The following is a 23,047-nucleotide window of genomic DNA, read 5'->3' as shown; positions in this document are numbered from 1 at the left end:
AATACAGCAACACATACGAAAAATTATTCATCACGATCAAGTGGGATTCATCCCAGGGATGCAAGGTTGGTTCAACATACGCAAATCAATAAATGTGATACACCATATTAATAAACTCAAACACAAGGACCATATGATCATCTCTATAGATGCTGAAAAAGCATTTGATAAAGTTCAGCACTCATTCATGACAAAGACCCTCTATAAGTTAGGTATAGAGGGAAAGTATCTCAACATAATTAAAGCCATATATGCCAAACCCACTGCCAATATCATCCTGAATGGGGAAAAGCTGAAAGCTTTTCCTTTAAGAACAGGCACTAGACAAGGATGCCCACTCTCACCACTCCTATTCAACATAGTGTTGGAAGTACTAGCCAGAGCAATCAGAGAAGAGAAGGAAATAAAGGGCATCCAGATTGGAAAAGATGAAGTCAAACTGTCCCTGTTTGCAGATGACATGATCCTATATATCGAAGAGCCTAAAACCTCTACAAAAAAACTGTTGGAATTGATAAATGATTTCAGCACAGTAGCAGGATACAAAATCAACACACAAAAATCAGTAGCATTTCTTTTCTCCAATAGTGAACATGCAGAAGGAGAAATCAAGAAAGCCTGCCCATTTACAATAGCCACCAAAAAAATAAAATACTTAGGAATTGAGTTAACCAAGGAGGTGAAAAATCTCTATAATGAGAACTACAAACCACTGCTGAGAGAAATTAGAGAGGATACAAGAAGATGGAAAGATATTCCATGCTCGGATTGGAAGAATCAACATAGTGAAAATGTCCATACTACCCAAAGTGATATACAAATTCAACGCAATCCCCATCAAAATTCCAAAGACATTTTTCTCAGAAATGGAAAAAACTATTCAGACATTTATATGGAACAATAAAAGACCACGAATAGCCAAAGCAATGCTCAGCAAAAAAAATAAAGCTGGAGGCATAACACTACCTGACTTTAAGCTATACTACAAAGCTATAATAACCAAAACAGTATGGTACTGGCATAAAAACAGACAAACTGACCAATGGAATAGAATTGAGAATCCAGAAATCAACCCACACACTTACTGCCATCTGATCTTCGACAAAGGCACCAAGCCTATTCACTGGGGAAGGGACTGCCTCTTCAGCAAGTGGTGCTGGGATAACTGGATATCGATATGCAGGAGAATGAAACTAGATCCATACCTCTCACCGTATACTGAAATCAACTCAAAATGGATTAAGGATTTAAATATACACCCTGAGACAATAAAACTTCTTAAAGAAAACATAGGAGAAACACTTCAGGAAATAGGACTGGGCACAGACTTCATGAATACGACCCCAAAAGCACGGGCAACCAAAGGAAAAATAAACAAATGGGATTATATCAAACTAAAAAGCTTCTGCACAGCAAAAGAAACAATTAACAGAGTTAAAAGACAACCAACAGAGTGGGAGAAAATATTTGCAAAATATACATCTGACAAAGGATTAATATCCAGAATATATAAGGAACTCAAACAACTTTACAAGAAGAAAACAAGCAACCCAATTAAAAAATGGGCAAAAGAGCTAAGTAGGCATTTCTCTAAGGAAGATATCCAAATGGCCAACAGACATATGAAAAAATGCTCAACATCACTCAGCATCCGGGAAATGCAAATCAAAACCACATTGAGATACCATCTAACCCCAGTTAGGATGGCTAAAATCCAAAAGACTATGAACAATAAATGCTGGCGAGGCTGCGGAGAAAAAGGAACTCTCATACATTGTTGGTGGGACTGCAAAATGGTGCAGCCTCTATGGAAAATGGTATGGAGGTTCCTTAAACAATTGCAAATAGATCTACCATACGACCCAGCCATCCCACTGTTGGGAATATACCCAGAGGAATGGAAATCATCAAGTCGAAGGTATACCTGTTCCCCAATGTTCATCGCAGCACTCTTTACAATAGCCAAGAGTTGGAACCAGCCCAAATGTCCATCCTCAGATGAGTGGATACGGAAAATGTGGTACATCTACACAATGGAATACTACTCAGCTATAAAAACGAATGAAATACTGCCATTTGCAACAACATGGATGGACCTTGAGAGAATTATATTAAGTGAAACAAGTCAGGCACAGAAAGAGAAATACCACATGTTCTCACTTATTGGAGGGAGCTAAAAATTAATATATAAATTCACACACACACACAAACCGGGGGGGGGGGGGGGGAGAAGATATAACTACCACAATTATTTGAAGTTGATACAACAAGCAAACAGAAAGGACATTGTTGGGGGGGAGGGGGGGAGGGAGAAGGGAGGGAGGTTTTGGTGATGGGGAGCAATAATCAGCTACAATGTATATCGACAAAATAAAATTTATAAAAAAAAATAAATAAATAAAATAATTAATAAATAAATAAATAAATAAATAAAATAAAATAAAATAAATAAAAAGAAAAAAAAAGAAAAAAAAAAGAAAAAAATAAAAGAAGGAGAGAAATTACATATAAATAATACCTGACTAGCCAAGAAAAATTTAAAAAATTTCAAGGTATTTATGCATATAATTTTTTTCTTTGCTAACAGACACTGAAACTCTACAGGGTTTGTTGTAGACAGAATTAGGCACAAAGAATGGTGAGTAGTGCAGTATCATAACCAAGGGGAAAGTGACATTTTCTTAACCATGCCTGCAATTTGTGTACTTATGAGCTATTACACAGCATTTACGTTAGGTTTTTAAAATAATATGAGAAATTGAAATTTATTGTGTAGATTAAGAAAGTCTCAACAAATTCATGGTGCAGTAAAAAGGACTGATCCTAAAAAATGGAGAGATGTCCATTTATGAGAAGATAAATCTAGAGGGAGAATCCAATCAAATATAAGACTCTTTCCCACCCACATGGGGACCTGTCCTGAATGCTTACAGCAAGCAATCAGGAGAACCTGTGCAGCCAAGTTACAACCAGATGACCAAGGGTGAATGAGAACTTCAATTTCCAAAAGCAGATTGAATCTACTGTGGACCCTATCCAGTTTAGGTAGAACACACTAAAGTTTAGTTATCACAGGATTAGAGTGACACAGAGAATGATAAATCATTAGCCATCATAGAGAGCTAAAAGGACCCTGCTCTTGGGGGGCTGCACAGAATAAAAGACAAGTAGAAGATACATGAGCTTGAATAACTGCTGGCTATTGAGCAAGATCTTTGCAGGGAAAATTACTATTGAGGGTTAGTCTAGGTTATTGAATGCCTGATAATAAGGGGATTAAAGTAGGTCCATTTTTTAAATAAGATTAGAATGTTTACATAGAATGAGACACCTGAGAATCACGTATTGACAATTGAGGCTTGGGCAAAGCTTCTGCACCTGAGACATGGAATAGGACCTGAGAAAGTCATGAACAAGATGGAATATATTCTTTCTGAGAGTTGGCTGCAGCAATTGCAGGTCTTGACAGTGGTATAATATATAAAATGCAGAAATACAGAAAAGTACTATAGTCAAGAAATACACATATCTCCTTTAATAAAATAAACACTTTATGATTTTTGTAGTCTATTTTTACCATACATACATTTTAAGTATTCTAATATATGCATGCATTCTCCCTTACAAAAAGTTTTACATAACAGTAAAGTAAGTCCCCTTGGAATTTCTTCTCCACCACTGAGAAGTACGTTTTCACTTTCTTCACCCTCAGAGGAAATCACTGTCATATGCTTAAGAGTCCTTCATGATAGAGAGTTCCATCCTTTCATGTTTTAACCATACTAATTATTGTCCAAATTGACTATATTAATGTTTTCTGTCATCAGTGTACTGTAGAAACTACTTTACCACATGCTTGCAATATTTGATAATGTAAATTTTTACATATTGTTCCAAAAATTAAACTATGATCTCTACTTTTTTGCATGTGGATTACTGTGGTGCTTTTGATAAAAATCAAATAACCACGTAAGTGTAGGTCTGTTTTCAGCCTTTCTGTTCCATTGATCTATTTGTCATTCCACATTGTCTTGATGACTGTAGCTTTATAGTAAGTCTTGAAAACAGGTAGTAAATTCAACAAACTTTGTTTCCTTTTTAATATTGCTTGTCTCTTCTACTCTCTCTGCATTTCCACATAAAAGTCAGGATTAGGGGCCAGCCCCATGGCTCACTCAGGAGAGTGTGGTGCTGGTAGCACTGAGGCCACGGTTTCGGATCCTATATAGGGATGGCTGGTGCGCTCACAGGCTGAGCGTGGTGCGGATGACACCAAGCTGAGGGTTGTGATCCCCTTACCGGTAAAAAAAAAACAAAAAACAAAAAACAAAAAAACCCCCTCAGGATTAGCATGATAGTTTCTTTCTAAAAAGCTTCCTGAAATTTTGCTTGGAAATACATTGAATTTGTAAATCAACTTTAGGAGAATTGACACCTTAACGATATTGAGCCTTGTGATTTATGATCATGATACGCCTCTCTGTTTATTTACTTAGGTTTTATCCAATTTCACTCAGCAATGTTTTGTAGTTTTCAATGTAGAGGTCATAAACATCTTTTATTACATTTATTTCTGTTTTGTTGTTTAATGGTATTATAATATAATTATTTCAATCTTCAATTGTTCACTGCTAGTATACATACATTTTAAAAAATTTAGCCTTGAATCTTGCAATTTAGCTAAGTTCGTGTATTAACCAAATCGTTTTATAAGTTGCTTAAGATTTTCTGAATAAACAATAATGCCATTTCCAAGTTAAGATATATTTACTTCTTCCTTTCCAGTAATTATGCCTTCCATTTCTTTTTATTGCCTTATTGCAATGGAATTGTAATACAAAGTTGAGTAGAAGTGGCATTCTTGTCTTTCTCCTGGTCTTAGGAGAAGAACTTTTGGCATTTGTCATTAAGTTTTATGCAACCTATAGGGTTTTGGTACATGCCCTTTATCAAATTTAAAATTTTTATTACAAATGGATATAAAATTTTATTGAAAGCTTTTTCTCCATTTAAGGAAATGATCATATGATGTTTTCACCTTTGTTGTTTTAATTTAGTAAATTATAATTCTTGTTTTGTGGATGTAAAAATCAACCTTGCACTTTTGGGAAAAGTCCTATATTTTTACTATATAGTGATTAATTTAAAAATAGGTTATTAAGCATATTGTGTGTATGTTCATAAGGATTAGTTATAGGTGTTTTTTTTTTGGTGGAATTCTGTCAGATTTTGCTATTAAGATTTATACTGGCCATATAAAATGTATTGAAAGTGTTCCTTTCCACATTTAAAGAATTTAGGTAAAATTAGTATTACTTATTAGATAAATTACTGATAAAATTTATTAATTATATTTACCATTACTAGCCATCTTTATTGTTTTAGGAAGATTAAGTTTTCTATATGGTATCATTTCCTTTCACCTGAAGATTTTCTTTTTTAACATTTCTTGTATATCTGCTACTATAAAATGCTTTTCTTTTATCTGCAGGGATCTATTTGAAGGATTCTTTTTTTTGCTGCTCACAGAATTCTGGGGTCAACCAGCGACTTTCAGTATTTTTTATGTACATGATTTGGGGGCCCTGTTCAGTGGCATCTTCCTTTCTGTGTTTACCTCTTAATGTTTTAGTGCCTGTACTTTCTCCAGATTCTTAGATTTGACTCTCAAAATCAGAAAAACTGTGCCTTTTCCATTGAATTCTTAGCTGCACTGCATGGAAGAGAGACAAACTCTAGTCATAACTTTCCAGTGGAGATATATTTTCTTTGGGGAGGGGGGTCCTGGATTTTATAATTGTTATTTGCAGTATGCTACATCCAGTAGGAACTTAATTAGCTATAAGGCTCTTGAATTCTTTTTTTTCATGTTTTTATTTTATTTTATTTTTTTATTGAAACACAATTGATTATAAACATTTGTTGGGTACAGAGTTGAATATCAATACCTGGGTACATTATGTGATGATCAAATCCAGATAACTAATGTATACATTATTACAAAACTTAATCATTCTTTGTGACCCTTAGCCAATTTCTTGCAAGCCCAGCTCCCTCACCCCCTTTCCCACCTCTAGTAACCACAGATCTGTTCTCTCTGTTTGAAAGTTCAGCACATTATTGTGATTGTTGGTTCATTCCTTCTCTCTTTCTTCCTTTCTTTATTATTTGTTTTATTTATTTATTTATTTATTTAGCTCCCACTTATGAATGAGAACATGTGGTATTTCTCTTTCTGTGACTAGCTTATTTAACTTAACATAATTTTCTCTAACTTTATCCATGTTGCCGTGAATGACAGAATTCCATTCTTTTTCATGGCTGAGTAGTTTTCCATTGTGTATGTATAACACTTTCCTCATCCAGTCTTCTGTCAGTGGGCATTCAGGTTGGTTCCATACATTGGCTGTTGTAAATAGATCCGTGATGAACACAGGAGTGCAGGTATCCCTTTGATGTGATGATTTCCATACCTTTGATGATACACCCAGCTGTGGCAATGCTGAATCAGATTGTATGGTAGTTCTATCTGTAGTTGTTTGAGAAAACTTCCTCCTGTTTTCCATAACACCTATTCTAATTTATAGTCCCACCCACAGTTTTAAAGCATTCCACATTCTCTGCATCTTCGCTAGCAACTATTATACTCTTACTGGGATCAGATGATATCTCAAAGTGGTTTTGATTAGCATTTCCCTGATGCTTAGTGATGTTGAGCATTTTTTCATGTACTTACAGGCAATTTGTATGCCTTCCTTTGAGAAATACCTATTCAGCTTGTCTGCCCACTTTTTAATCAGATCATTATTATTATTATTCACTGTTAGCTTGTTTGAGTTCCTTGTGTATTCTCAATATTAATCCCTTGTTGGATGCATAGTTTGCAAATGTTTTCTCCCATTTGGTGGTTGTCTTTTCACTCTGTTGATTCATTTACTGTGCAGAAGCTTTTTAGTTTGATATAATTCCATTTGTTTCTTTTTTCTTTTGCTCCCTGTGCTTTGGAGGTCTGATTCATAAAGTCTTTACCCAGTCCTACATTCTGAAGTGTGTTCCCTACGTTTTCTTCTAAGAGATTTATAGTTTCAGGACTTATATTTGTCTTTAACCCATTTGGGATGATTTTGGTATATGGCAAGAGGTACAAGTGTATCTTCTTTCTTCTATACATGGATATCCAGTTTTTCCAACACTATTTATTGAAGAAGCTGTCCTTTCTTCAGTGTATGTTCTTGGTGCTTTTGAGATGACCAGTTGGCTGTAAGTACATGGATTAATTTGTGGATTCTCTATTCTGTTTCATTGGTCTATGTGAGTATTTTTATGTCAGTACCATGGTGTTTTGATTACTATAGCTTTGTAATATAATTTGAAGTCAGTTAGTGTAATGCATCCAGGTTTTTTTTTTTTTTTCTCTCAGAATTGTTTTGGCTATTCAAGGTCTTTTGTTGCTCCATATGAAAGTTAGGATTGCTTTTACTGTTTCTGTGTAGAATATGTCATTGGTATTTTGATGGGAATTGCATTGAATCTGTAGATTGCTTTGGGTAGTATAGACACTTTTGCAATGTTAACTCTTCCAATCGAAGAGCAAGGAGTGTCTTTCCATCATTTTGTGTCTTCTTCAATTTCTTTCAGTAGTGGTTTGTAGTTCTCATTGTAGAGTGTATTTTTCATTATACAGATCTTCTACCTTTCTGGTTAAATTTATTCCTAGGTGGGCTTTTTGTTGATTTTTTTTTTCTCAGTATCTATTGTAAATGCACTTGCTTTCTTGATTTCTTTTTCTGCTAGTTTACTGTTGGACTATAAGAACGTTGATGATTTTTGTATATTGATTTTGTATCCTGCAGCTTTATTGAATTCCTTTTACAGCTCTAAGTGTTCGTTGGTAGTCTTTAAGTTTCTCTACATATGTGGTCATGCCTTCTACAAACAGGGACAATATGACCTCACATTTTCTGATTTGGATGCCCTTTATTTCTTTCTCTTGTCTTATGACTTTGGCTTTTACTTCTAATACTATATTAAGGAGTAGTTGTGAGAGTAAGCATCCTTGTCTTATTCCTGTTCTTAAAGGAAAAGCTAGTTTTTCTCCATTCACTATGATCTTGGCAGTGGGTTTTTCATGTATGACTTTTCTTGTGTTGGGATCCTTTCCTTCTATACCTAATTCGTTGAGAGTCATTACAATGAAGGGATGTTGAATTTTGTCAAACATTTTTCTGTCTATTGAGACAATCATATGTTTTTTTGTTCTTGACTTTGTTGATGTGGTGTATCAAACTTATCAATTTGTTATCCATGGGATGAATCCCACTTGGTCATGAAGTATAACCTTTTTGAAGTATTACTGTATTCTCTTTGCTAAGATTTTGTTGAGGATTTTGTGTCTGTGTTCATTAAGGATATTGGCTTGTAGTTTTCTTCTCTGTTGTATCTTGTATGGTTTTGGTATCAGGGTGAGGCTGGCCTCATAGAATGAGTTTTGGAGAGTGTCTTCTGTTTCAATTTATTGAAATAGTTTGGAAAGAATTGGTATTAATTACTCATTAAAAGTAGAATTCAGCAGTAAATCCATTGGTCATGGGGTTTTCTTTATTGGGAGACTGCCAATTACTGCATTAATCTCATTGCTTGTTATTGGTCTGTTCAGGTTTTGCATTTCTTCTTGGTCAGTCTTGGTAGTTTGCATGTGTCCAGAAATATATTTATTTCCTCTAGGTTTTAAAATTTGTTGGTGTATAGTTGTTCATCATAGTCTCTAATGATTCTTTACACTTCTGTGGTATCAGTTGTAATGTCTCCTTTTTCATTTCTGAATTTTATTTCGATCCTCTCCTTTTTTTAGTTAGTCTGGCTAATGTTTTGTCTATTTTGTTTCTCCTCAAAATACAACTCTTCCTTTCATTACTATTTTGTATCTTTTTTTGGTCCCTATTTCATTCAGGTCTGCCCTGATCTTAATTATTTCTTTCTGTCTAGTAATTCTGTATTTGGCTTGTTCTTGTTTTTCTAGTTCTTTGAGTTGTGAGGTTAGGATGTTTATTTGAAGCCTTTGCATTCTTTTGACATAAGCATGCATTGCAATAAACTTCCCTGTTAGCACTGCTTTTGCAGTATCCCACAGATTTTGTATGATGTGTTCTCCTAATCACTAGTTTCAAGAATTTTTTAAATTTCCTTTTTAATTTCTTCTTTGACCCGTAGGTCATTCAGAAACATGGTGTTTAATTTTCATTTATTTGAGTAGTTTCCAAAGTTTCACTTTCTACTATTTTCCAGATTTAATCAATTGTGATCTGAGAAGATACTTAAAATGATTTTTTTTTTATTTGTTGAGACTTGATTTGGAACCTAACATGTGGTCTATCTTGGAAAGTGATCTGTGTCTCAATGAGAAGAATTTATATTCTGCAGTTGTTGGAAGATATGTTCTATAAATATCTGCCAAGTCCAATTTTTCTAAAGGGCAGTTTAAATCCTGTGTTTCTCTGTTGATTTGTTGCCTAGATGATTTGTCCAATAATGAGAGGAGGGGTATTGAGGTCTCCAATTATTATTGTATCAGGCCTCTATCTCTCTCTTTAGGTCTAATAATGTTTGCTTTATATGTCTCGGTACTCAGATGTTGGGAGTATATATATTTAAGATTGTTATGTGTTCTTGCTGGATAGAGCCCTTTATCATTATATAATGACCTTCATTGTCTCTATTTATAGTTTTTGGTTTAAAGTCTATTTTATTCTATATAAGAACTGCTACTCCTGCTTGTTTTTGTTTTCTATTTGTGTATTATACCTTTTTCCATCCATTCCCTAGTCTGTGTGAGTTTTACAGGTGAGGTAAATTTCTTGTAGACAACAATCTTCTACAGGAATGTTCTGCTACATTCTTTTTTAAGGTAGCTATCTATGTAAATTTTCTCTTTCATATCCTGGATTGTTTTACTCATTTTGTTGTGTCATCTACCTCTAATTGAGTCTTCTTTAATTTCATTGAGTTGCCTTAAGATTGTTGCTCGGAATTCCTTTTCAGTCATTTCAAAGTTTTCCTGATGTTTGGGGTGTGGTACTTGAGAATTATGGTATTCCTTTGGTGGTGTTATATTTTATTATTATTTTTTAATATTTATAATATTCCTGTATTATGTCTGGTCATCTGATGGAGCACTTGCTTCTTCGATTATGCTGCAGTGGCTTTTGAGGAGAGAGACTTCTTCTTTAGGTGTGTTTTATAATGACTGTTCAGTAGGGTGTTTTTGTTTTGGTTGCAGGTAAGCTAAGTAGCATAGTCTCTGTGTGGTAACTTTGGCTTTATTCAATGTCAGAGTTGTCTGAGTGCCTCTGTGGCCTTGGTACTGGGACACTTGCTGAAGTGAATGATTCTGTGTTGGATCATCAGGGATGTGGGTGAGATCTTGAGTTCTTGGGAAAAGCACCTGGATGCCCCATCACTTCTTGGCTGTGGTAGTTGACCCTGGATTGACTTGTTGTCCTATAACTCTGGTGGGTGCACTAAGGTATTCTGAGGCTCCTCAGCTTGAATGGGTGGCCTTGAATGGGCAAATTCTCTGCCCTCTTTTCTGCAGACAAAGGTTCTCTTGGGTTCTTACTTCTCCCAGTTGGGGCAGAGTTTGGTGATGGCTGGGTATCTTCTTCTATGCTCTGTTTGGATATCCTAAGATTTCCATACTCACCATCCACTCCACACATGTCCCTCTTTGGGTCAAGGCAGTTATGTAGGCTTTGTAAGTAGTTCCCAACCCTGCATCTGTGACATTGGGTTGAACTACTTGGTCAAAGGGCTACCCTCACTCACCTCTTTCTTCTTTCCTCTTGTCTGGCAAAACACAGGAACACTTGTATCTTCATGAGGTGAAGCTGCCAGCACCCAGTCTGCAGCCAGTAAGTGGCTGGCAGCCAGTTGGGGTTGCACTGTGGGGCGTGGACAACAGGTGAGACAGGCTCTTGCAAGATGGGTGATGCTCTGGGACTAGACAATGGCACTGGAGACAATAGCAGTGGTGGCAGTGGGCTACAGCATGATCAAGAAGAGGATTAGTGCTGGGAAGTGCTCACAGCTGAGGAGGTTCTATCTGCCAAAGGGAAATTTTCTGCTGCACCAAGCTTGGTGTTGTAGACATGGTGTCTGAAGCTGTGTGCTTTCCTCTTCTCTCTATGGCATCCTCCTAGGTCTTTGTGCTCCACAGGGTCCTCACCAGGCTCCTGCTGCCCTCCCACACTCTTTCAACTCTCCCACTGATGCTCTCTTCAGCACTTAGTTGCCCATTCCTTGTTCTGGTTTCCTCTGTGGAAGAAATGTGCCCTGAGCACCTCTAGTCCTTTATCTTGCTGCCTTTCAAGTCCCCTTCATCACCTTCTTCTTCAAACTTCTTTCAGCCGATAAACCTAGAATATCTTCTGCTCTGTGTAAATGACCTTCATTTAATGAAATTCATTAGATTTTTACAACCTGAAATAACTTCTGACAGAGTTATTTTCCATTAACCCAGTGGGATTCCTACCACCCATTCTATGTCTGTAGATTGGTCCATGCCAATAGGCCTCAGTAACCCCTGGGGTTTAATTATTTTATTTCTCTCATTCATAGTCAGCTTTTTCTTTTTTTATTCTTACCTATAGTACTATTTTTAAAGTGAGTTTTCAGAATGGAAACATATAAATGTGTATTTGGGATCCATCATATTTTATCAGGATCTACTATTGTGAAAAGCAGGAATCCTTTCTGTGTGTATGTGCAAGCAAATGTGGACACGTGTGTGTAAAAGCAACTTTATAGCAAGCAAATTATCTCCTACCTTTTACTATTTTTTGCTTATTTTACATAAACTCTAATTATCAAAAACTACTCTAACAGTTGATTTCTTATAATTGCACCTTTTTGTCTTTTTTTATTGAAGTGTCTTTTCTACATGCATTTGAAATGCCATCTTTTCCAATAATTCTTTATATGAATACATATCTTTTTACAAAACCAGGATCATACTATTTGGCAGCAGATACAGCATGGAAAATTTTGTATTTAATACATATTCATTTCTTACATAATTTTTGATAAGTAATTTTTTCACATGTAGTCTAGTTCTATGCTTTTCATAGTTACATTCCTGAGATTCTCCAGGACAATATATTAAAATACAGATTCCTGGGTCCTACTTCTAGATTTTGATTCAGTGGGTCTGGAGCACAGACCAAGAATTTGCATTTCTAAAATGCTCCCTGGTAAGACTAATGTCAACTGTCTAAGAACCACGCTTTGAGTAGCTCTGCCCTAGTTTACTAAGACATTCCTTTAACTTGAATATTGAAGTAACTTCATAGTTCTGCTTCTCCCAACATATTTGACCATTGTGAGGTTAATTCTAGGTGTTGACTTGGTTAGTTGAAGGAATGCTGAGAAAGTAGATAAAGCTATCGTTTTAGCTGTGTTCGTGAGGGTATTTCCAACAGAGATTAGTATAAGAGCCTGAGTGGACTGGGTGGGAACCATCCCATCCTCTGGGGGTCTAGAGAGAACAAAAGACAGAGGAAAAAGATGAATCTCTTGATCTACTGGGGCTGGGACACACTCTTCTCTCCTGTCCATGGATATCAGAGCTCGAAACACTTCAGCTTTTGGGTTTCAGGGCTTACACCAAGGATGCCATCTGCTTCGCTGGTTTTGAGGCCTTTGGACTTGGACTGAGCCACACTACTGGCATCCAGTTTTTACATGGCCTATCATGGGAATTTTCTTCACAGTCATGTGAGCTAATTCCCCTAATAAATCCCTCTTATATAATTATAACATATCCTATTGATTCTGTCTTTCTGGAGAATCCTGACTAATACAGATTTTGGTATACAGGAGTAGGATGTTACTATACAGATACCTGAAGATGTGGAAGCAGCTTTGGAACTGGGTAATAGGCAAAGGTTGGAGGAGTTTGGAGGACTTAAAAGAAGACAAAAAGATGAGAGAAAGTTTGGAAGATTTTAGAGTTAAATGGTTAAATGGTTGTGACCAGAATGCTGATAGAAATGTGGTCAGTAAAGGCCATGCTGATGAGGTCTCAGATAGGAATGAGGAATCTATTAGGAATTGGACAAAAAATCACCCTTGCTACTCCATAGCAAGAAACTTAGCTACATTGTGTCCATGCCCTTGGATTTTGTGGCAGGTGGGACTTAAGAGTTGAGAACCAGAATGTTTGGTGGAAGAAATTTCCAAGCAGAAAAGTATTAAGGAAGTTGCATGGTTACTTCTAACAGCCTACTCTGAGTTATGTCTGCAAAGGCATGATGTAAAGTCAGAATTAAAAGGGAAGCAGAGTGTAAAGATTTGGAAAATTTACAGCCTTGCCATGTGATAAAGAAGTGAAAAGCAGGAGAAAAATTCAAGTGTAAAGCAGATAAACTGATTGCTAAGGACATTAGCTTGGCAGTGAAGCAGCCAGATGCTAATAGCCAAGACAATGGGAGAAAGCCCCTGAAGACTTTTCAGAAGTCTGGAAGGGTGCCCCTCCCATCACAGACCCAGTGGTCCAAGAGGCATGAGTTGTCCTGGAGGACAGACCTGAGACGCAGCTGCCCTCGGGAACCAGACCTGGTATCCCAGCTGTTCTGGCTGGAGAAGCCCTGCTTCAAGCAGCCCCAAATATGGTTCGTGCAGCAGCTCTGGAGAGCATAAGCTGGAAATCTTAGCATCCACATGGTGTTAAGTCTGTAGGCCGGCAGAACATGAGAGCAGTGGAGGTGTGGCAGCCTCCACCCAGATTTCAGAAAATGTATGGAAATGTATGGGGGCCCAGGAAGAGATCTGTCGCAGGGGCAGAGTCTCCACAGACAGCCTTAGCTAGAGCAAAGCCAAGTGGAAACATGGGGTCAGAGTTGCAGCAGAAAAACCCCATCAGTGCCATGGCAAGGGGAGCCATTGGAGCAGGACAGCCATGGAGACCCCAGACCTATGGAGCTACCAGAGTGGAACACTGACCAGGAAAAGCCACAGGCACCAGTGCATTCCACTGGGCTGCACCAGGCAGAGCTGTGGGGGTTGGGCTGCCCAAGGTTGTGGGGGCCCAGATGCCTCATTGTGCCCAGCATACAGGACTTGGAGTGTGTTGGGAAAATAGAATAATTTGGTCAGGGCCCTCACCTCGGGTCCAGTTGAGTGTGGTATTAGCACATCCTTTGTAAGCAAATTGTGTGTGTGTGTGTGTGTGTGTGTGTGTGTGTGTGTGTGTGTGTGTGTGTGTGTGTGTGTGTGGTTAGTTCACATGCATGCCAATGTATCTTTTTAGTTTCGTTGCTATTCTTGTGTTCCTCAGAGAGTATGAGAGAGAGAGAGAGAGAGTAGTTTGAGTGAAGCAGGTGGGTGGGTGTCTGCCTTGGGCATCTCCCTGGTGCAGCCTTGCTTTCCAACCTATGGCTCCAAGGACCAGTTCCTAGCTCAGAGGTGACCCAGCCTGGCATATGAAGGGTTTGTGACCCAGTCTGTGAATGGGCTTGAGGGGTCTGGGAGCTCCCAACCAGTCAGTGCAGGATTACCAGCAGGTAAAAGAGCCCAACAACTGGCATGGTAGAGTAGCTATACAATTGGCACTGTGAGCAAGATTCCAGACATTAGCCTTAGCCTTGGCTCCACATTTGGTGTAGTCTGTGACAGGATCCTGAGCAGGTACAGGAGCCAAAAAGCCCTTGGAAGGAGGAGGAAATGTGGCTGTCCTTAAGCATGTGGTACCCAGTGGCCACTTTTCTGCTGACCAGAGCCTGGCTATTGCTCACTACACTGCAAACTGATCAAGATTTGTGACAGAAAACAGAGTTGTTAGAAGTACAGATGAATGTCCTGGAGGACAACATGCAGTGACTGGCCACTCCTGCCTCTCACATCAGGGAAAAAGACTAACCCAGTGGTGAGTTGGGGGAAACCGTGTGTCTCCAGGCATGACCTGTTGTGCATGAGAAATTGAGACAGTAAAGCAGCAGAAACAGGGAGAGCCCCTGGTGGCTGCAACTATGAGACCTAGGGGTGGATGGTGTAACATGCCCAAATGGTAGCAAGGGGAAAGGTAGTTTTAGAGTTATGGTCCAAAGTGCAGAGGGTAGAACCTGTAATGAAACTGAGGTTCATGAGGAAGATGCATTAAAAAGTACTTGGTTTAAAGGGAAAGCAGCTTGAATACAACTAAATGTCTGCATGGGTGCCAGGTATCTTCAAGAAGTAAAGGGTTTGAGGATGAGGAAAGGAGTTTGGCCAACAGGTAGACATTCAATGTAGCTGTTAAACATAGAACCCAATTCTTGATGACATGGCAACAGAAAAGTAGACTGAGTGGTCTCCTCAGTATATATCCATATCATAAGTAATTGCCCTAACTTCACTAGGATTCAGGTACAGGATTCAGGAAATTTCACATGTAATCAGTGTTGAGCTCATCAATGTTGTTTACTCACTTGACGAAACTGTGGCAAGACTGAGGCCATTAATCATGTTGTCTTCCAGCTTTGCCAGGTGTTCAATGGAGCTTTCACAGGCTATCCAAGTAGTTTCCTCGTTTACTTATCTATAAATCAGAGTCCTGAACCCAAATGGTATGTTGTTATTTGTCGTGTTGAAACATTTGCGGATTTGATGTACTAGCCAATGCCCAAGTTGCACAATGATTGTCCATATCTGACCATATAGACCCAGAGTGGTGATACATTCTTCACAGATGGAGTTAGTAAACACACAGATGTTTTGAAGTATAGATAGGGGTTCTATGTGAAAGCTTTTACAATTTGCATCTGATGATAAGTAGGGCTAAGTTATTATGCATTATGCTCAGCTGTATTTATTCCGAGGTAAATTGCTGAACTGTGGCAGCACACATAAATAGAAAGTTTGTAAAAAATGCTTTGGAACCTATATCGGTCAGAATCTAACTATTAATACATAAACCACTCTGAGTGTTCACAACAGAGGGAATTTAATATAGGAATTGTTTGCACGGGTGATGGGAAAGATTGAAAAACCTATCAGGAATAGGTGACTGGTAAGTATAACTTTATATAAGTTTAAACAAACCACATTACATTTAAGAACTATTATGGATCTTAGCTTTCCAAGACTATGTATGAACATTGACTTAGGGAAACTTAACAGATTCTATCTTCCTGTGAACTTGTGTAAACAGAATTACCCCACAAATCATATACAAGTCCATTGATTTAATCACATAAACAACCATATGTATTAATAACTGGAATAGTAACTAAAGATGTACAGATTTCACTTTGTATTAGCTCTACCTATGTAAACATCAGGGTCTTGGTGCTAAGTTGACTATCTCCTTTCTTTTAACAAATCTCTCTGATCTCCATTCAGTGTGGATTTCTCACTTCTTTGCTTCTGCAAATATAGAGGATGGCATTAACTTCACAAAATGCAGTTTTTAGTTCACTTTTACCTTCTGCCAATAGATTGTGTTCAGTGCCTGGTATAGTGTCTGGGTTAGGGTGAACACTCAGCAAATATTTGCTAAAGGAAAATGATTAAATGAATGACTTAGATGTTCTATATCCTTGGGGCATTTCTAAGATACATAAATATAGTGGACTTCGTGTAGTGGTTGTATAACTCACAGAGGCAGAGACGTGCAAGAACATCCAAAAATAAGTTTTGGAACTTTTAGATAGTAAAATGATGGGAAAAGCATCCCAGTAACCCAAATAATGTTTGCCAAGCGTCAAGAGGCTGGGTTTTGTCTTCCTTTAATACACCTGGAAATGCAAACAAAAATGCAATTTATAGTTCAGAAAAGCAATTGGATGCCTTCTTTCCAGACCTAATCAAAAGGAATTGTCCTGAACATGTGTCCAGAATGCTCACAGGCCTGATCTTGATCTAAGAGCCTTGTGTGTAGCCCAGCATCATTTTTTTTAGCAATAGTACTCTATAATATCTATCTACCGATTGATCTGTCTATCATCAATATACGCCTTTATTTTATGCATATCTATAACTTGGATTAGCTTTCTCAACTCCCATTTCCTTCCCTTTTTAGTAGAAGTTATAAAGCTAAAACTACTTCCAGACTCTTTTTCTGCTAAAATTGTGGGTATGATTTAGTTTCTGTCATTTTTTCTTACTCACATGAGATTTCATGAGCAGAAGAGAGGACAGAGGTGATCCTCCCTGAGCTACTGGCTGGTGGAGGTGGTAAAGAAGGTAAAAGTTTTGTTGTGACAGAGTTCACTAGCTATTGTACAGCTTCATGGTAGGAGCAAATGCATTGAGACCCAATATATGAAGCTGAGGAAAACATGCTAAAATCTCAGGAAAACACACACACACAACAAACAAACAAACAAAACATGCAAAAAGAAGAGCAAGTACAAATGTTGTGAAACAAGGCCATCAAGAAGGCCAAAGTGGATGTACTTCATAATTAAGGGAGAGGATGGAGGATGGAAATCAAGACCACTCCACGTACGGTCTTGCAGGCCATGGTAACAAGAAAACATATCACTTAATTTAAACACTACTTACAAGTATTACTTAATTTGTAAAAGCCATTGGTGGATTCCAAGAAAGAAGTAATGTGATCTGATGTACATTAAAAAAACAACAACAACAAAATAAACTGGCTGCTGATGAAAGGTGGTCTGTAGATAGACCAAGAGACAATACAAGGGGGATGTTAGTCATGTAGATGAAAAAGGATGATGATTCAGATTAAGGTTGTAGTGGTAGTAATGCTAAGATGTTACTAATTCAGAATGCATTTTTATTTATACTTTTGTATTTGCCAGTTTGAAGCATGATTGCTGTCCATGCTGAATTTCTTCAAATTTCAGTCATAAATATTTTAGAATTTTCCTATGGTTATATCCATTTAACTAAAGTATAATTACTTTAGAATAGTTTGATTTTTAACATATTTCTCTAATGGAAATCCAAACCTGTGTTAACTGTGATGAACCCATACTAAGCAGTAGATTTTGGACATTGGTTGTTTTTCTTTTGATTTCAAATTCCTAAGGGAAAATATTTTCATGTGGATTTAATGCATGAATTTATCAGCATTGAGTTCAGGATTAGGGTTGGAGCATGCAAAACAGAATGATACCACAACACAGACTGCATTCCAATAGTATGTAACATATATAAAAGGTATTTTCCTGACAATACTATGACTTGAATGAATGCTTAAAGTAATTAATATTATAATGTCTCGTGTGGCAATTACAGGAGAATTTATTTTGGAATGTGAGGATTGCTAATTTTTTTGAAGTTGTTCCTTGCCCTCCCTCGCCTTTTAAAGTAAATATGAAAATACATCTTCAACAGGTTACAAGATATTAAGATGACATTGTTCCAAGTTATACTGCCTCTCATACAAACATATATTGGAAGTAAAAAAGAAGTTAATTATGAAGCACTGTCCTGTGACATTTTCTGTGCTGTGTCATGTTAAAAAGGTTTGAAAGACGAAGTTAAATGATGTGGCGTGGCAAAGCAAGCAGTTAAATATCCTCACTCTCTCCCTGGGAGTTGCCTGCCAGTCAAGTTATTGATTGCAAATGGGAATAATGCATATTGCAAGCAAACCTGACAGAAACATTCTTGCACATCATTCAATGAGTAACATGGACTTGTCAAAACAGGAAAATGTTTTCTTGAGACTTTAGTCCGATAGGTCTAATAACTATAATCTATTTGATGAATTTTAATACAGTATAGTTTTTGAAAGTAGAAAATACATTTACAATAGTTCTATAATTGTGTTGTATAAAAGGTATATTTTAAATCTGTGTTGTGAGGTCTCTAAACTATTATAATTATTCTTAGTATACATACAGGGAGTTGCCATATAATACACCATTCAAATAAATTATAATCCTTTTTAGTGTTGTTTCAGTCTTTTTCCCTTTTTGTTTGAGGTGTTCCTTCAACATCTGGAGATTCTTAGTGATCTTTTTATGCTTATAAATTAGGCATTAAAAGCTGATAGAAAACTCAAATGTGCACACACAGCTTGTCTACTGATGGACCTTCAAATCCTCTGTGCTCAATAATACCAGGCTGTTTTATGAGAAGTAACCCATTTCCATCCAGTTTAAAATCTGTATCTATAGGTTTATACTCTTGGACTGATCAGTTTCCCAGAGATGACCGTAAGTTTTGTCTGGTGTGTTTAGCGGGTTTGGAGTATAGAAAGAGAGTTGAATTAAATAAATCATTTCTTCTCACTATCAGCAGGGTTTAGTGGACCTGGGGACAGAGATTATCTTATTCAACTTTCCTTGGGAGTATTTTTTTTTTTTTTTCCTGTCAGTGGAGGAGGGAAATCCCTTAACTAGCTAGTGATGAGGTTTATCAATTTTCTTCACATGCTTTCAAACAATCCTCTTAATATCTCTCACTTGCACATATGTCTTCAGAGAGGTACATTGGCCCAAATCACCAAATATTTTTTAGAGAATTTTCTGAAAGGAATTTGCAGAATCTTTGAATTATTCTCTGCCTATTCCTGGCCACCATTTGGACACTTGTCAGACAGAGATATATATGTAAACACATTGTTGTTTATTATTTGTGCATCTACTTTCCTTCTGTAAATTGGTTGAAATTTCTCATTTGTGGGTCATCTCTGCTCTGTATTTCCATGATCTCATAGATTTATTTTTTACACACAATCACTTTTGTTGTATTAGAGCTGTGGAAATAGTAGAAATAAACATGTATCTGAGCAAAAAGTTTGATAAAACTCATTTATAACATATATTTTATTAAAGAATCCTCTAGACACTTTCTCTTTTTTCTTTTCAATTTATATATTCTATCAAATTATCAGTTAACTACTTACCATTTTTGCATGTATTCATGTATAAAAAGTTATCCAAAACGGATGTCTTAGGTTTTCTCCTGAAATTTAAAAATTTTCTTCACTGCTATGTTTTAAATTTGAAGTTTTATGACTATGGTATCTTTACTGAGATTTGATTTTATGTCAACACAAATTGTATAACAATCTCAAACTGATATTAGCTTAAATCTATTATTTTATTCTGTCCTTTGGCTTTTCCTATTTTTTAATTTTATATTTTATTTGTATTATTTTGTTCAATGTGCTATTTAAGAAAAACTAAAAGTCTTTCATTGTCAATTTATAAGCTTAAATCTTTTATATTTATTTTTTATAACAGATATACTCACTTCTAATTTCAATGTCTTATTTTAAGTTTTTAATTTATATTTTCTTCATATTTCCTTTTATTCATGTCTCTTCCTCTATGTTGCTTTATTGCCCTTGAATTATTTGGTGGGTAGATACCCTGCTTTAAAAATTCTAGATAAGGAACATTTATCAAGGACATGCCTATCAATATATAATAATGACTAAATGATTGTAATTGGAATATATACAATCAGTGTTCTAATATTGATACATTATCACTGCCACTTCAATTAAATTATTTATCTCTTCTGACCCTTATTTTTCTCCTTTGTAAAATGAATACAAAAATAGATGACTTAAGACTGTCAAAGGATAATGAGACTACCACACAATATCAAATAAAAGCACAACACTAAATTTATTGCTTAATCTATTAATGGAGAGTATGCTGTTCCGATGCAGTCTCTCTGAGTAAAACAGATTGCTCATCTTACATAGGTTCTCTTTGGAATTGTACGATTCAGGGATCTGTGGACTTTCAAAAGCATAGAGGGGATGACATCATCTGCAGAAGCATCATTACTTAGATAAGACTATTGATTGGTTGGTACTCAGAGGTGTATCTATTGCTGTGATTTTGTTTGTGGTTGGCTAATTTTGACAAATAAGGTGCTGAAATTGATTGGTGTGCAAAAGCATGCTCCGTGAGGAAAGTTTTTGCTTATTGAATGAACAGTTTTAAAACTGGTTTGGATTTCTACTTGTGTCATGGTTATAAGGCAATCAGTATTTTTTCTAGAAGTGTAGAAGCTTCTCTTTTTCAGAAATATGTGAACAAACTAAATCACAAACTATAAAAAGAAATAAGTACATTGTTTCATTTTCATCCTGAATACATTGTAGTATTACATTGTAATATTATGGGACGTTTTCAATAAAAATGTAGAAACTTAGCAGAGCTTTTTCTACTATGTCTCTATACTGTAAAATTATCCTTTCAGAAACTTCTATTGTGATGTAGTTTCTCTAATTCCAGTTCATATATCTGTGCTATTCTCTACCAACGTGATACATATTTGTACTTTTTGTCTACAGTATCTTTACTTCCAACTTATCCACTCAACAAACACTTAGTGAGTGTCAACAATGTGACCATGTGCCTCATATTTTGTTATGTACTGAATATATAGATATTTATACACACACCCACAATGGTGTTTGGGAGGGGATGGAGAGAGAAGGAGAGAGAGAGAAAGTAGAGTCCAACAAGATAAGATATTTTAAATGAAAAGAATTACACAAGTGATTCATTCTTCAGTATCGTGATACATGCTAACAAGAAAAATATGTAGTGTGAGTTTTGGAGGACAGGGTCTTTTAGAAATGCCTTTTCAATTTACATATGAAGTATGAGTAGGAGTTAGCTAAGGAAGGGGTGGGTGGTTGGGAGAGAAGCAATTATTGCAGAAAGAGGAATGATATGTACAAAAACTTTGACATCTAAAAGTGCATTTAAGTCACTGAAAGACGGTCAGGGAGAGGGGAAAAATGATAGAAAATAATGTTGGTATAATAGAAAGAGTCTTGGAATTTAGTCTAAGAGCAATGGAATGACACTAAAATTAATAGGGTGGAAATTGACTCAAGAAAACATAGACTCTTTGAACATGAGGAGGCTTATGTAATGAATAGAAAATAAAGAAGAAGCAGAGAATTTGTGGCTGGTGAGGAAGCTATTTAAGCAGTAGCAGCAAGAATAGGCTGGTGTTGTGGCATAGACATGCTGAGGTACAGCCTCATTCCAGATCTATTTTGAAGATAGATTTGATGGGACTTAGTGATCAATTGCATGTGGGAAAATGTGCTATTCAGAGAAAGCCCACACTTCTGAGCAGAAATATGGAAGAGCCTGACTTACCTGGTAATTATACCTGCAAGGAAGATGTGATAGTAATTTCCATTAAGTGGTTTTTCTACAAAAGAATAATCAAGCTGATCTACTGAAAAACTTTCACTTATTTTCTTCCTATCCTTTAACTGCAAATCAAAATAATGTTTTTAACAGTTTCTTTACAAACACCTTTTGAGCTATCTGATTTTGTTGCTGAGAAACCAATGACTTTACTTGAAACATTTCAATCTCTCTCTCTTAGAAAAACAGTACAAAAGCAAAACAATTTGCCCTTGAATCAAAATAAAATCTCACAAAATAAAAATAAGCTTTCAGCTAGTCTTTGCTTCATCTCAAAACTTGATTATTGATGAAAAAAAAAGTAAGAATCAAATGTGTTCTGGTCAACAAACGAGATCATAAAGTAGCACAAGCTACAAGCCATTTTGGTGTTTTCAAAATCTCAGTTTGTAGTTAATGCAACCTAATGTATTACACTAATATTTAGAATTATAATTTAATCATAAATCTTTAGATTATTATTTATACTCTCACAGTTATTGTAGCCAAAATTGATTTTACACTATTGAAATTTTGACTTATTCAGTATGACCTCAATAAAAAAATATATTTAATGTTGGATACCCATAAGGCATCTACATATATCTCCAGCTTTCAGTGGTTCTTTCATAATGAATGTGAAATTAGCCTTTGTTAGGCCTATGATAATGTCTTTATTTTGGGCATCAAAGAAATTTTGTAGCAATATAAGTTTACTGGAAATAGGAATGCTAACAGAGTCAGTTTTATTCGAGATTTTCACTGCAGGTTTTTATCCTGGAAACTGCTCCTTTGCTTTGTTCAAACCCCTTAAAGTCAAGCATTTTCCTGCCCATAGTTGATCTAAGCAACCATTCCTAAAAACAAGGGACAATGCCTCTCTAGCTGCATTTTTATTTATAGTGCCCTTAATAATACTAAATAATTTC

Source organism: Cynocephalus volans, chromosome 5, assembly GCF_027409185.1.
Source record: "Cynocephalus volans isolate mCynVol1 chromosome 5, mCynVol1.pri, whole genome shotgun sequence".
Lineage (NCBI taxonomy): Eukaryota > Metazoa > Chordata > Mammalia > Dermoptera > Cynocephalidae > Cynocephalus > Cynocephalus volans.
This window is presented reverse-complemented; position numbering follows the sequence as displayed.